We start from the raw sequence: 14,626 nt of genomic DNA, 5'->3' as shown, positions 1-14,626 counted from the left end.
CTGTGGGTACCACACACGTGTATGGTGCACAGACTTGCATGCAGGCATAAAATAAAATAAAAGTAAATAAATTAATTAAAAACCTGGACCAGAGACCCCTTCCTTACTAAGGGACATGGGGTTTGGCTTTCTTATTTGGGAGAACAGTTGAAATTCTAGAACATTTGCAAAATAAAATTACTTTTTAAAAATAACGTAAATGGGGAGAAGATGAAGATATACAGCTATACAGTGCCATGCATGTGTTACCTTGCACAGCCCAAAAATATGAAAACAGAAAGCTCCAGGAGAAAAGCGAATCCAGGGAGTCCCCATCTCAAGTACAAAGTGTCCAGGAGTAACCGTTTACCCTGTTCTTAGTTTATTGTTTACTTTCCCTTCCTTCATGTGAAGTTGTCACAAACCTCATTCAATACTGGGGGTACCAGAATTCGGTTGGGTAGGACACAGGATCCCAGCCCTGTTTACAACTGACCCTACTGGGCTTACTCCAGAACTACCTCGAGGCAGGAGCCTTGGCTTGCAGAGCTTCAGGTCTAACAGGTAACTTTCCCATTTGTTACTTGTGTGGCCCTGAAGACCCCTCTCGTGCCTTTTCTTCTCTCATTGGCTTGGCCCAAAGTGTCTTTATGATTATGTTTTTTTATTAAATAATGAATGATAAATTTGTTGCTGGGGTATATGTGTGTGTGTGTGTGTGTGTGTGTGTGTGTGTGTGTGTGTGTGTGTGTATTGGCACCAAGATAGTGTATCAACCAACAAACAGCTTTTGTTTGTGCCAGCCTTGAGATTTTTAACCTCTAAAATATTAACAAAAATTATTGGTATATATATACATCTATATCTATATCTATATATATATCAATTTGGACAGCTCAGAAAATAATTGAAAAATTACATCCTCCCCCCCCAGTACACTGCCTTTCTTCAGGTACATGGGACCAAAGAGAGCAAAGCACCTTAGATTTTGTCCCCATATCCCCCTTCAGTGGTGTGACACCTTTAAAAGTGTGAATGGATTCATTATATGATGACTATGATCATATGTTAGCGTATGTTATCTAGTGAGAGATGGTGTAACCGTCAACTCATTTTTGATTTGAAGATAGTTTGATTGGGACAAGTATAGTCCAATGTTTTCCACTTTAAAGAATCCTAAAGAGCTCACAGAAACACCTATAAGGATACAAAAGAAACGAGAGCATACCAAGTTTTAACTTCATTAAATCTTGATAATAAAATGTTAATAATGGTTTGGTGGTTTTTTTATGTGCCAAAGTACACACAGCATAGTGTTCTAACCACACCAAAGCATAGCATATTGCCATTACATGTATTCATCAGGGGACAAACCCAAATGAGCTTTCCTTCTTCAGAGCTTTGCATCACTCTAAATAAAAGTTCCTATCCTCTTTCTCCCTTGCCCAGTCTAGGTGGTGTCTATATGGCTTTCTACCCTCGTGGATTTGTCTAGTGTAGATACCTTATATAACGAAATCACACAGTCCTCATCCTTTCGTGCCTGGTTTATTTCACCTAGCATAATGTTATCAGGGTTTATCCACGTTGCACGGGGCATCAGAATTGCATTTTCATCCTAGAGTGGTAGAATATTCCATTACAAGTACAAATCACATCTGTTTATCCTCTCAGCTGTTGGTGGACCTATGGGTGGCTTCTATCTTTCGTCCATAGTAAACAATTCTATTATGGACACTGGTATTGAGGCATCTATTTGAATCTCTGCTTTATTACTTTGAATCAATATGTAGAATTGAATTTGCTGGATCAATGATATGATTACTTCTTTTAGGAGCCATTAAACTAGCCCTCCCATGACCATACATTTCCGGTGGCCATCACTAATGTGTGAGTACTCCAGTTTCTCTCTATGTGGACCGGAACCTATTTTCTGTTTCTATTCATTTTGTAAAGTACCAGCCTAATAGAGGCGAAACAGCTCACCACGGTTTTGATTTTCTCTTCCAGGTCATTTGTAATGTTGAGTATCCTGTATTTGTTGCTTGTTCCTGTAGCTTCTAGGGAGAGATGTCCACTGAAGCCTTTTGCTTGTGTTTAAGTTGGATTGGTTTTCATACTCTGGACATTGACTCTTCATCACTCTATGATTTGTGGATACTTTTGTCCCTTTCCATGAGCTGCCTTTTCACTCTCGTGATGTGCCGTCTTGAATGTGAGAAATGTGTTAATCTCATAAAAGTCCTTCAACGAAGATAAAACAAAATTTTATCCACTTTTTTTCCTTTTGTTGCTGTGTACTAGGTTTTTTTTTAAAAAGACAATGATGCTCACCCGCCACATGTGTGGTTGTTATGTGCGGTGGATGTATGTGTGTGTGCACACACATGCCAGAAGGGTCAATGTTGAATGTCTTCTTCAATTGTTGACCACCTTACATTTTTTTGAGAAAGACTATCCCTTTGAATGTGGATTAAATTAGACTTGCTGCTCTGTAAGCTTGAAAGATCCTCCTGTTTCTGCCTCTCCAGTGCTGGGATTGTCAGGGCATGCTGGCACATCTGTTTCTATTTTTATTTATTTAAAACCTAACATGGATGCCGGGGGTCTGAACTTAGGTCTTCAAGCTTGTACGGCAAATACTTTACCAACTGAACCGTCTCATTGGCTCATGTTGAAGCTTTTATAGACGGTATCTCGGAGGAACAGGAAGAGTTCCATCACACATAGGGTGTTCCCACCAGTGTTTCCATACGATAAAGCACTCTCGGCTCATCGTAGGGGGTTCCCACCAGTGTTTCCATATGACAGAGCACTCTTGGTTTATTATGGAGAATTCACACCAGTGTTTCCGTGCAACAGAGTGCTCCCAGTATGCCCCACGTGGAGAAGTTCTGACACTCTAAGTGGTTTTTTTTTATCCTTTTATTTATGTTTTTATTTTATTTTTTTTTTACCTACATAGTTACTAAAATAAATCTTCACACTTATCAAGCAAATGGCCGAGAGACCACCTGGTACAGAAAATTCAAAGGCAAAGTAGGAGTAATACTATATGTGATAGTGGTGACAAGAAGATCTGAGAGTCAACCCTTTAACTCCCAGCTGTGTCTGTCAGCTGCATTAGGAAGAGCTGACAGGGAGTCAGCAAAAATTCACCAACGTCAATGCAACTGTTTTAAAATGTGGGTTTAGCTCTACTGCTGTTAACAACAACACAAATCAGGCTGGAGTGCTTGGGTGTCAATAGTCAGAGACAATACCAAGACTCAAAAGTCATTTATGTTTGTGATGAAATTCTTTTAAATACTGCATCCATAACATTTTAGAGTCGATTTATATTACATAACACACAGGTTACTATTTACAGGTTCACAACTTGAACAAGAATGCATCTTGTAATTTTTTTCCCCTAGAGATATTTTTTAAAAGTTAAGTATTCTGGTTCCCATAAAGATAAGTAAGCTTGCAGACATATTTTCTCCTCAGCTCTTTTAGCAGGAAATTGGCACACAACTGTGTCAAGAGATTTTTCTTTCCTTTAAAAAAATAAGCAACTTGACTCCAGTCTGTTTGAAATGAGTTCCTCAGTGGATCACTGCAAAGTCGTGGATGCTTAGTCTACTTGGTGTTTGTGAGAACCAGCGGTCTCTTATCCCCTTGTGTTTATGAGCACTCAGAGTATACGGGCTTGAGTAATCGTTGCCACAAAAATCATAACCCTATGAGACTAATTTGATGCCAGAAAAATACTGTAGCTGAGTTGAGGAGTGAAAGGCACTCTGGGCCCGAGATATGCCAGTAGAAAGGAGAATTTCTTCAATAGCAAAACTGTAGATCATCCATCACCCCGAATCTCAGCACCTTTGCGCTGTTCTAAGACAAGTCAGTTACGGTGCCAGTGAGTGGACTTTCTGAATCCTTGTTTACTCTGCTGTTTCTCCATGTGTGTGACCTTTTTGTCTCAGTGCTCAGTCGTACATCCATGAAAGCCTAAACTCTGACTGGGGTGGGAATAGTATCTGGTTTGTTCCCTTACCATTTATGTGATCATCACAGCTTTCTGTTATGCAGGAATCTTCTCTATCCACACTGCTCTTGCCTTCCAGAGCTGTGCATATCCAATGGCCAATCCAACCTCCTTGAAAAATAATTTCCTTAAAACAAGATGAGCTTTTGTGGCCACACATTTGGTGATCACAGCTATGAAAACTATTTATGAAAAACACTGAATTCTCTGGGTAATTTTGATTGGAAACTAAGGCCCTTCTTTAAAGTTTGAAGGGCAGCAATGCTTCGAAGTTTCAAGGGCTGCACACTGCACACGTTTTATTTCAGACATCTGGGAGGTAACCAAAGAAGATAGCTTTCAATATTTATTTGCTCTTCCCTGTAGAACATTCAAATTAAGCCAGCAGAGCTCATCATGAAAATAGAAAAGATATCAACACACATAAGAACTCAAGTCTTACCAGAACAATAGGACAAGAGGGGACTTCAAAGGATGCTTCTCTTTGAGGCCAAGTTTTAGAAGGCAGTTCGTCCTGAACACAGAATATATGCTAAGGCAAAGAAAAGAGATAAAAACCCAGCAAAGTAGAGGACATAGAGCTAATGCTCTTATAATCAATACCTATTGGCCTATAACTGTAGGAGATGGCCTATGGTTGGCAGTACATTGGTGGGACAAGTAGGCAACATGGGTGTATGCCCAGGAGAATGAACACTCTTGTCCCGACAAGATGAGGTTAGAAGCATGCGGATCTGTATCTACCCTCCCTGGCCACCTTGGGAGTGGGATGCTTCTGTATCCTGGACCCCACTAATCTGCCACAGTGGTAGAGCAGTACCTGTTTGAAGCTCACTTTTCCGACTCATTTTTACTTGTTTCAATTTTGGTCACCTCCGTGGCTTCTGGTCTCCTTGTTCATAGCAATCTTGTCTCTCCCCTGAAATCTAAAGACGAAGCTTCTTTTGTGGGGACCTCTCTTAATCCAGGGTGGTCCTCAGCATCATCTTTATGAACCTGCCATTCCCATTGACCATACCTACTTGACAGTTTCATGGATGGGGGATTTCTCCTTCATGAGGTATGACTGTTCCTCTCTAGAACTGCTCTCTCTGTTGTTGAAGGGAACGTTGGCTCTCTCCTTCCCTTGGCTGACAAAGTAGCTCTTCTGATATCCCCGCACTTTAGATCTTTGGAACTTCTGAAACTCTACATGTACAGCCCTTCCAATTTTTCTTGCTCCATGACCTATCTTTGGCTTTCCTTCTTTCTCTATCCCATCACCAAACAGCCCAGCTTCTCTATTAATACTACAGCTTCTCTGGCTCCATTTTTGTCTTCATCCTGCACTTTTTCACCTCCAGTCTCTGACTCCCTTGAACAATTGTGTTCCTGACATCATACAACCTCTTCGCTCACAGAACTCCCTAAAACACAGCTTTTCTGTGCTAACATGCAACATAGCCTTTTGCCTGCACCTCTCAAGACGTCTAGCACTTCTGATAGCTTTGATAACTTGTGACATTATCCAAAGATATCATCTTTATAAATGGGAGGCATCTAGAGTTTTGGGTTCTGCTCAGATAGGAAGGGATCAGAATGGAGCATCACCCAGAGTCTTTAAACAGAAATATAGACAAACTAAAAGTTCCTCATTCTTTTTGAGCCCAACAGAGAGCTGTGGCTGGAAATCCACTTAGTGGTGTAGATAGAGGCAACCAACTTGTTCTTGTTGGGTAAAGGGCATCTAACTAGGACCACACTGCTAACGGCTGTGCTCCAGGCTTGGCAGATGCTTCTTTCAAAGAGCCAGAGAACAAATTATCTATTTATTCCAGTGCTGTGCTCAGAGACTGAACTGGGGGACTTGGACATGCTTGTTCTCTACCACTGTGTTACAGGCTCAGGCACACACAGGAAACACTTCTGACCTTGTAGGCTCAGTGGGATCTTTGCTGCCAATGACTTCAATAGAAAAGTTGTAAGCACTTTCTAATGTAAAAACTACTGTAAGTCCACATGCCATACACAAATAGACAGTGGCTGGATTTTGCCCCTAGGCAGTAGTTTGGTTATATGTTGTCTAATAAAAGGGAACAACATGCTAGATCAGATGAGTAAAGGAAAATAGAGAAATTGACACTAAAAAAAACCAAAAGGTGAGGTTACAGATGTTAGATAAAGGGTGATAGTAATAGAGCTGGGGGATGTCTTTGATTGAGTCATGATTAGACATAACCAGATAAGCAAAGGATCATGATTTGGAAGATAGTTCAATAGGGGTTATTACATGTAAAATACAAAGGAGAATTGTGACAATACCTAAGCAAAAGACAAACAAGTGTCAGACTAAATCAAACATCCCTATGGTGTTCAGGCATGTGCAATATCATCAGTCTAACATGTGGATAACTGAAATGCCAAGAAGAGAAGGGGAAAGGAGAGGAAAGGGGAGGAGAGGAGAGGACAGGAGAGGGGAGAAGAGGGGAGGATAGTGGAGGAGGGAGGAGGAGAAGGAAGAAGAGGTGAGGAGAGGGGAGCAAAAACATTCAGAGAAACAGTGACTCAGTGCTCCTCAAATTCCCAAATAGACACAAAACAGATGCGAGAAGCTTATGATCTACTAAGCTGAATAAATGCAAGAAATGTAAAAATATTAAAAATACCCCAGAAAGTAAAATTAAAAAGAAGAAAGAAACCAAACAAAGCTCTATGCTAGATTCAATGTGTTGAACCGTGAAACATCTTATTCAATGCAGACTGTTGGTAAGTTGTCAGGCAAGGATGCAATATTTACAACCACTGGTTGATTAGAAAGGCACAGAGAGGTTGGGAGTGGCCGAGCCATGACACTTAGGAAGGAAGCAGCCCCTTTAAAGAAAACCAATAACCAGAGAACCTGGAGGTTTCCAAAATGGTTGGCACAGGCCTGTAGGCAGAGATGCTACCCTTTGTATCTATCTAAATAAAAAATAAAAGAGGCAAGAGTCTAGCCACAAATGATGATACAGCAAAAGAGGTGATGAGGACCACCAGGCAATTTGGTGAGCTGCCACTCATGACCTTGGTCTACTTTCTCTGTCTCAGTCTTTTTGTTTATCCTAAAACGTAAAGGGAAGGGGAGAGCTCAGGCAGGCTACCCAGAGCTGAGAAATAAATCTCACATAGTAATAACCAAGGCAAGTTCTGTTTCCTGTTGAGAAGCAGACTCCCTGTCAGGATTCCAGGATCCCAAAGACAGGAGCATCTTTGATGAATGCTTAGTGGGTTTTTGACAGAGACCAGACTCCAGCACTAGGCTCTCTGTAGCCCCACACAGTGCTAACCCTGTGCAGTCAGTCCTTGGCAAGACTCCCTCTTCAATGTCTCTTGGACAATGTCAGCTCAGTCTACTCTGACCCCATCCCAAGGCATCAGAATCCTACTGTGACATGTATTTTAGCCTGCCCAAACCTTCTGCTATCTGATGGCACATGACTTGTGACCTGTTTTTCTTCATTTCCCTTCCCTGTTTCCCATGGCAGCAACTTTAATCCCTCAACATAGTTCAGCTTATTACTCTACTGTATCCACTTCACACTTAACAAGTGACCAGGCTTCCTGCATCTCAGAAGCAGAGACTGTCTGTCCAGATAATAGGGCTTGTGTGTTGCATCTCATCCACACAAGGCTGTGCTTTTGCTCTTTTTATAAAACATTCATTAATATTAACACCGGCTTCATGTAGGCATGTTATCTCCTCCTTTCAAGAAGAAATGAAGCCTGAGAGAAGGTTCATACTTGGCTCTAAGGAACTCTTGGGCCTTTGGTCCTTCCTGTGACCTTATCCTTCCTCGAGACAAAACTCAAACAGAAATTACTCCAAATCGAATCTCCCTTTGGATTTGCTCTATTTATCACTTCATAAAAAGAAAAGAAACAATCTCTTCAGTATCCTTTGAAGAGACACGGAGTCCCCAAGCAGATATCTGATCTGGACATGTTTCAGAAGGCAGGTTTTAATATGGGTGGAGTCACGGGGGTGACAGGCAGTTGGGGGCAATGGGGGAGCTACAGGAAAATCCAAACATCTGGAAGGAGGAAGAGAGAACCAGATGAAGAAATCAAATATGCGTCTTCACTTAGCCCTGGTTATCTGTAATCGACTGTGTAGGACTCTTGGGGATGGGGGAGAAGGGGGAGTGGGGACAAAAGAACCAAGGTGTTTGTCTTTTATAATATTGACAAAAACAACCCCAAACCAAAAACCAAACAGATGACTCAGAAGTAATTTGGAGAGGTCGGCTTGGCTTTCCTCCTTCCCTCCCTTCCTCCAGGCTTCCTTTATTTCTTTTCCTCCCCTGTCCCCTCCCCTCACCAAGGTATGGTGTCACCATGCTGCCTGGTTGGCTGAGAATTTGTGGCCCTCCTGCCCTAGCCTCTCAAGGGCTGAGAGTACAAGCAGGTCCACCCACCGCCAGCCTTTCTCAGCTCTTCTGAGTAAAGCCTGCCTTTCTCTGTATCTGTGCTGAAGTTTTAACCAAGACTTTACTGTACCAACAGAATGTGCATTTGTGACTCATGGGCCTGCTTAGCGCTTCCTCAGCTCCTACAGGACAGCTGGGCCACTATCAAGGCAGCATTGTTTTAATTTCCAAAAAAACACTTATTCGCCAGAGTTTTAAGTAAGGAAAAAACAAATTATATTTAAGTGAACATTAGGTATTTGTTTTAGCAAATGAGTGTGATCCAGAGTCATCTTAAAGATTTACATTTATTTTTTAATGTGTGTGTGTGTATGTGTGTGTGTGTGTGTGTGTGTGTGTGTGTGTGTGTGTGTGTGTGAAGGTGTTTGAGCGGGGGCAGTGAGGTGGGATACTCCCTAGAGCTGGAGTTATAGGTGATTGGAGCCACCTCAGGTCTTCTGCAAGAGAAGTACATATTTGTACCCATTGAACCATCTTTCGAGGCCCAACCCAGACTCATTTTTTAAGTGTCACATTTTCTCAGTGTGAAGCCATTTTTCTGCGGAATAGACAGAAGTCTAGTACCTCACTCAGTTCTTACACTGCACAAGTACTTATTAAAAGTGGACTGCTTGGATGGGTGTCCCTTGGATTTGTTTATCTTCTGGAACTCTCTGTTCTCATTTTATACAATGTGTTCCTGTTACTACCAAGCAGCTAAGAGATCCTGGGTGGGAAATATATGCTAAGTGTGTACTTTGCTCATAAAATAATGTCAAAGGCTATTTATTCACTGAGCTAAATTTCTAGCTAATGTATTGCCAAAGAAGCTTTATTCCAATGATAACTTATGGTTATGATTTTTTTAATGTTTAATTTTATGTAAGTCAACTGACTATTTCTAAGCTTACACATTATTTGTTTATTCTACCATTTATAGCCCTGATTAACAAGCATATTAAGTCAACTCATTATGAAACATGGGCTAAATTCATTGCTGATGTGTGTATAACTGGTAGATTTTATAGCAAGGTGACCTACCTCTATGTTTGCATAGCATCTAGCTTGCCTCGAGTGCTTTTTTTCTCCTGCTTCTTCTGCAGTTGGATATGTTAGTTTCTAGGAAAGAAGAAAGGAAGAAAGAAAGAGAGAGAGAAAGAAAGAAAGAGAATAAGAAAAAAGGAAGGAGAGAGAGAGAGAGAGAGAGAGAGAGAGAGAGAAAGAGAGAAAGAGAGAAAGAGAATAGTCTGAAAGAAGTTAGGGAAGAGACTTACTAAAGGTGCCATGAGAGAGGACCATGAAGTGAAGGTGCTGGTTGAGGCTCAAAGTCACTCTTATGTCCAGGAAACACATTGGTAATGGTTCTTCCATGGGTTTGAACTCATGATCTAGGTAGGCATCATTTTATTAGGTCCAATCAGTAGAGCTCTTTCTAAAGGAACCGGTATGAAGTCCAATTTCAAGTCTAAATCAATACATACTACATCACCCTGGCACTTCTATTGTTACCATAACAGAAGAAATTCTGAAAATGGGCTCTTTATGAGAAACTAATAATACATCCCATGAGGCAAAATAATTCTTTAAGATTCAGCAGCACAGATTTGGCTCATGTCAAAGTCATAGGGAACAATAATGCTCTATAAATTTCATGAAATCTCTACTGGTACCTTCAAAATAAAGGAGAAATTTCATTATGTCGCAATGAAAAAACCCCCACAAGACATTAAAACTATTTCCATTCTTCACTTCAGAATGATAGCCCGAGTTGATTTGCCCTCCTAATAACTTATCATCTTGAGTATGTTTGTCACTATACCTAATAAGATTAGTGTGAAGGAACACAGGTCTCCTACCCACTTTTGCAGTTTTTGCCCAGTCCACGACCAATGGCAATGTTACTTTGAGCTTGGGGTGGCGCAGGATATGTTAGTGGCAGCATATGGCACTGCAAAACCATTCAGTTCATTGCCAGGATCACAAAAAGGAAGGACTGACCTTTGAACCTCCCACAAAACATCATCTCCCAATGACATCATCCAGAGGACCAAACCTTTAACACACCGGCTTGGTGGGGAATTACTCTAAATTATAGCACCTGCACACTTGCCAATGAAGCCATTCAAATGTTGAGCTTCTCTAGATGGCAGGAATTGTCACAAGCAGTGGAGACATAGAGATGATGAAGATGTACCCCGTGTAGTTTCTATGGAGCCCATTTTATAGTAAAGAAAAACAGTTAATAAAAGTTTTAGCTAAGCCTCCAGACACAACAGGACTGATGCACATATGAGCTGACAGAGACTGTGGCAGCCTACACAGGCCAAGCCAGATGGGATCCCAACATGAGAGAGGAAGTGAGGAAGTCTCCCATCCCAACCCAGAAGCTATCCCCAATTGCTAACCACCGACAAAAGAAAAATAAGTTTTCTCAACAGAGTCTCACCATGTTCACACTCTATGCTGAAGGGTAGACACCATAATCAGCAGGTGATGGCCTACACAGAACCAACTCAATGCTATTCTTGTCTTACAAGGCTTTGAACATTGTTATTAGCTTTAAAGATCGTTTACTTATATAGAATGGTTTTCAATTTTGGTTCTATGGAGTGTGTGTGTGTGTGTGTGTGTGTGTGTGTGTGTGTGTGTATGTGTGTGTGTGTATGTGTGTATGTGTGTGTGTGTATGTGTGTATGTGTGTGTGTGTGTTTGTGTGTGAGTGCGCACGTGCATGCGTGCTTGTCAGCATCTGTGTATTTTGCTTGTACTTTCTCTTTGGCTCCTTTCCCCCTCTTGTTTGTGTTGTTCTATCCTGGTTTGCTTATTTTATTTTATCTTATTATATTATTGTTGCTGTTGTTGTGAAGCTTGTTTGTATTCTAATGAGAGAGAGGAGGGGAATTGGGTGGGTAGGGAACTGGAGAGGATCTGGGAGGAGTTGGGGGGAGGGAAACCATAGTCAGGATATACTATATAAAAAATCTATTTTCAAATTTTTAAAAGAAATGTTAGCTGAGCAATCAGAAAGAATTGACCACTAGAAGCTGATGTGAAGGGGTTAGAGGGATGGCTCAGCAGTTAAGAGCCCCTTGTTCCTCTTTTAGAGTGTGTGGGTTTGATTCCCAGCACCCACATGGTGGCTCACAAACAACCATAACTCCAGTTACATGGAACGTGGCATCTCAACATGCGCTGGGCACACATGCAGTAAGTACATATACATGCAGGCGAAACATACTTCTCTGTAAAATAAAGTAAATAAATATTTTTTTAAGGGCTGATAATATCTAATTTCACCATTCTCTTGTGGACCAACGCAATAAGTCAGTGGACACACACACACACACACACACACACACACACACACACACACACCACACACCGATGATAATGAAAACAACACCAATCAAATCTTTTGAAACCACAGCGTTGAAGGGTAAGTTGGTGTAGGTGTAGTCTATCTGGGGTGGGGGATGAGCCTCTGCTCACATTCCTAACTGACATACCTAGGAAAACAGCACGTCACCTCTGCATAAACACAGCGGGGTAGGTGGGCAGTGCAGTTGCAAAGGCAGGAGGACCTAATTGAGGAGTGTTTGAGAGACCAAGAATTGCTGACGCAGACAATGCCAGCCAATTGGGAGCTGCTGTTTAGAAGCAATGCTTTCTTAAGACCAATGGGTGCGAGTGGAGGGTATTCAAGGAGCTTGCAGCAGTGCTCAGATGAGCTGACTGTGGGGCTCTGACCTGCTCCAAGAGTCTGAGCCATTGATTCCGCACCACCTCACCTCCAACTTCCAAGAGCAGATAGGGTCAGGCATTGAATAGTCCAGGGCACGGGCAGAAGACATAGTCACAGCACAGTGGTAGATTTCATTAAGAAGTTTGCCTTGGAAACCGCATGGGCTTTCATTAGACCTGGACCCTGTTGTTTATCGGCTCTGTGAACTTGGGCGCGTATTTCAGATGCTCTGAGTCTTAGCTTCCTGGGGGTGGGAAATGACTTGCTGCATTACAGGCGAAACATATAGTACCTGGCAGGCTTGATATTCAAAGACTACCACATCTCCCTTTTGGTGGAAGGAAAGAGAGTCCACTGGAGAACACTAATTTCCCCTTTGCTGTTTCGGCACGTCATGTCCGGTGGAGCTCATTTTGACTGTAGGTATAGAGTCTAGAAATGTATCAAGGAATCTGAGCTATGTTTCTTTGTAGAATAATTTTATTAAAATACACATAATTCCTTCAAGATTATTGCTGGTTTCACATAGAAAGGCAGTTCCACCCAACCCAGGTTTGCAGGGTAGAATGGGCCTTTATCAAATCCTATTTAGCTCTTCAGAGGTGCCGTCTGCCAGGCTTCTCCTACAGGTATTTTCTAAGCTGGAGAAGAGAGTTCCCAATAGGTCAAGGGTGAACTGCAAGTTTAACCTAGAACTCTTCATCTCTGGGCCCTGATCTAAGTATTCCTTCTGCAGGTAGAGGTTTGGTATTCGAAAAGCGAATTCCTTTGCTTTTCAAAGTTTCTGGACACTCTGTGACTTGGAGCATTTATCATAGTCAGTTCCAAGAGCTGAGGCCTGCCCCAGCCTCGGAGATGGGAAGAATGCTGAGCATGTGGTGAGGGGTAAGGGAACGGGGCAATGATTGAGCCTAGGGGAACAGACTTTCTGGAGGATTCTATTCTCCCATCCCGGCTGTCTCTCTATTAGGAACAGAAGCCTTGCCTTTCTCAGCGTTAGACATCTGGTTCCATCCCAGATGCTCTAAGGTTAGAGAAGAATACAAAGAAAATATCTGGGTGTTTCAGATTCAACAATGCTTGTTAAAGTGGAAGTGATAAGAATAATTACATTAGCCTTAATTATGGGTATATTTTGTTTGCAGACATTATCAATGTAAGTAACATGAATGACTACATTAAACACTGTGGTTTCTATAGCCATAAACAGTTATGTCATCATTTTCTTGTACTTAATAGGGACTTCTTGTATATCACTTCTTTGAAACTCCAAAGTATTTTGATGCATTTGTGTCGTTGTTGTTGTTGCTATTGTTTTCTCATTTCACTGAAGATGAGACTTAGACTCCGCAGAGCTATGTAACTCCCTTCAAGTTACCTGACCAGGTAGGTAACAGCACTAGGACTAAGCCCAGCTAAGAAAACTTCTAAGCTACTTGTCACACATACAGAAATTTATTTACCCCTGCATTTCCTAGTTTCAATCCAATGTCTTGAATGATTAACATTGTTATCCACTGTGAGCAATAATGCCTTTCTTAGGAGACTACAATTCTGCAAGTTGGTCCCCTCTTCCCCCAAAGCCCATGGTTAAAGGCTTGGCCCTTGGGAGGTGATAGAGTTTGAAGGGAGGTTTGACAGCGAGTCTGCTCCTTTTTCTTTTCTGTTCCTCAACATGAACGGATTTGCTTGGCCATGCTACAGGATGGCATCATATATGCTGCCTAGTCACAAGCCCAAAGCGCTGACTGCGGCCTGGAATGAAAACATCTCAGCCTTGGCTTTTCCTTTGTAAGCAAATTACCCCATGAATGTTAACTCTTATTTTTGTGAACCCAAAACCCAGATACATTTTGACCCAGCCTTCAGACATCTCTGTGGCTAGCAGTTGATGTTAGCTCTGAACCTTTCCATCAGCCTCACTTACTGACAGACTGAGTTGAGAACTGTGTCTTCTGATGTCTGTTTCTTTCTTTCAAAATAAAAGGGAAAGCTATGACAGGTCACTGTTTGCCTCAAAGGACTCATACAACGCACGAGGTTGCCCTCCAAGTCACAGGAGATGATGAATTGTCAGAAGCTAATGTTGCTGGTCACCGACTTGGCAGACACTTTCAAAGTTGTCACCCGAAGCCAAAAAGGCTTAGCTCTATTCGTATAAATGTAGCGTAGCACTTCTTTTGGCCATGAGGATAAACATCTCTCATCAGCCATTTTCTTTCAACATCTGAGGACTCTAGCCTATTCCACATTTTGTATAAATCAGTAACTTGGAGAACTTGGAGCCCAAATCTTGTTATTGGCTCAATATTTGGAGCATTTCAGTGAGTCAAGCCTGGCTAATACACATTGCATCAGCGTATTTGCCTTAAAGTCTTATTCTAGAACAATGAGACTTATAAAAGAGTACACGACTCTTGCTTCCACTCTATAAATAAAATCAATTTATTC

The sequence above is a fragment of the Rattus norvegicus genome, chromosome 3, assembly GCF_021556685.1.
Source record: "Rattus norvegicus strain SHRSP/BbbUtx chromosome 3, alternate assembly SHRSP_T2T, whole genome shotgun sequence".
NCBI classification, from domain to species: domain Eukaryota; kingdom Metazoa; phylum Chordata; class Mammalia; order Rodentia; family Muridae; genus Rattus; species Rattus norvegicus.
This window is presented reverse-complemented; position numbering follows the sequence as displayed.